This window comes from Pseudophryne corroboree, chromosome 9 (assembly GCF_028390025.1).
Source record: "Pseudophryne corroboree isolate aPseCor3 chromosome 9, aPseCor3.hap2, whole genome shotgun sequence".
Taxonomy (NCBI): domain Eukaryota; kingdom Metazoa; phylum Chordata; class Amphibia; order Anura; family Myobatrachidae; genus Pseudophryne; species Pseudophryne corroboree.
The window spans coordinates 184,012,651-184,014,798 of record NC_086452.1 but is presented as its reverse complement, the minus strand read 5'-3'; the positions used below and the strand labels follow the sequence as shown (position 1 = coordinate 184,014,798).

The 2,148-nt window shown below is 39.2% G+C and overlaps 1 pseudogene; it reads right to left on the bottom strand.

Moving 5' to 3' along the window:
* Positions 1-798: 798 nt before the first annotated feature.
* On the bottom strand, positions 799-917 carry LOC134964876 (5S ribosomal RNA; annotated as a pseudogene).
* Between the last annotated feature and the right edge of the window lie 1,231 nt (positions 918-2,148).

The window sequence follows — 2,148 nt, the reverse complement described above, 5'->3', positions numbered from 1 at the left end:
GCTGCACACAGTAATAAAAATACGACAGCGACCTTACAGGCAATGTTTCAATGCAGCAGCATTTTTGTCAGGGTATCTTATGATTCAAGCAATGAGTGGCGGATCTGCTGTGTGTATGTATATATATATATATATATATATATGTTCCAAGTGTCTGCACTCTCCACAAATATTTGTAAATATTGGAGTGCTCCAATAAGGACAATTAGTCCAAAATACAAAATTGACTAGAATAAAAATTCCCTAACAAAGTGTAAAATCTGCACAGAATACAATTTGGTATAATGGTTATATAATGTTTGTTAGACCAACATCACGCTTACTACAGACAGTATATGAATTCAGCAATGGGTTGGTGGTGCTCCCGGGGAATAGTACTGTAAACTATAACAGGGGGTGTGGTCTTTTATAAGAGCAAAAAGACAAAGGCAGCTATATATATCTTTTTCAGGGCACACTTATGAAAAAATTATAATAAGATGATAAGATATGAACGTATATATTAATACTTAACTTTTATGAGATATACTTAAAAGGAGAGGGAGAAGGCAATTATAGATAAATAATTATTCAAAGCATAATTGCTGCAATTTCTGGCGATAAGAATTAGGTGAGCGAAATTATTTTAATTCCCTTAATGGCCTAGGAATTTCCTTAATTGAGAACATTTTTGGGACTAAGGTAACTCCGTTAGGTTCAGCTGTAGCCTGTCAGACTATCACAATTAAATGAGAGTAGAGATTGGATACTTGGATCTGCACAGAAAACCGAAAGGACACAAATGACTGGAGAGTAAAATACCTACGGTACCTAGTATTCCCTGTTGGTCTCCCAACCGGGTACTGACCAGGCCCTGCAGTGTATGGCTTCCAAGATCAGACGAGATTGGGCATACTCGGTGCGGTTTGACCGTAGGTGGGTAAATCGGCAGTCTGTGCAGTCAATTCCAGTGTGCGGGTACTCATACAAATCACTTCTATTAAACACATCATAAATGCCTGAATTGTTGTTGGTATAAGAACAGAGCATTGAGCCCCATTTGTGCTGATTGCTATAATACGGAGAGCAAGAGAAATCAGGCAGTGATGTAAGTAAAGTAAATAGATATGATAGTCTAACAGGGATTGATCCCCAATACTAGATACATAAGATTCAGTGCAATGAGGAACACACAAAAGATATGATAGTCTAACAGGGATTAATCCCCAATACTGGATATATATGATTCAGTGCAGTGAAAAAGCACACAATATTCTAATAAACATTTGTTCCCAAATGTAGATATCCTGTGGTTATATCACATTTTAGCAGAGTCACTATTCAAAGATAATTCAGCAATCCTAGAGATATACCAGCTTTCATGGGAGGAAACAAAATTTTCCAATGTTTACAAGGTGTTAATTTCACAGTGAGTATTCCCAGTAGACAAACGGGGAAACGTTGTTATATGGCCAACAGATCAATATTTAAAACAAGCCAAGATACAAGTGGACGATCAATCATGCTATCAGAAGAGTCTCTTTGATCCAACAGAGAATTATACTAAATCATACATGAATATCATTGACAGGGCCTATCAAACAGGTATAATCACCAAATCAGAACACGAGTATCTATCGGTCAACAATCCTCGAGTACCGACCTTTTACCTTCTACCAAAGGTACACAAGAACCTCAGAGAAAAGGAAACAAAATTTTCCAATGTTTACAAGGTGTTGATGTCACAGTGAGTATTCCCAGTAGATACTGTTTAATTCAATATATAAAGGTTGGTTTGATAAAATTAAAAAAAATGATAGGATTCCCCCTGGTGGAAGATGGAAAATACATAAATACCCTTGCTGGATGTGCGGCACCAAACCTTTGTGCTTCCATGCATTGGTGGACAGTGTGAATGCTGAGGGGTCCCGCAGTTGTGAGTAAAGGCTGTCCTGCCAGGGAGAGGGGACGCTGAGCCTGGAGCTGGGAGCCAATGTCCGCGGACAACAGAACCGGAAGTGGACGTACGTTTCGTTCTGGGAGCTTGATCACCTGATCGCCTGCTCCCTGAGCTATATGCCGCCTTTCTTATGTTGGAGATCCGCCTATCAGACACAAGGGTGTGTGGGGGCGGATCAGCTGCTGTTTGCATCATATTGTAATGAACCT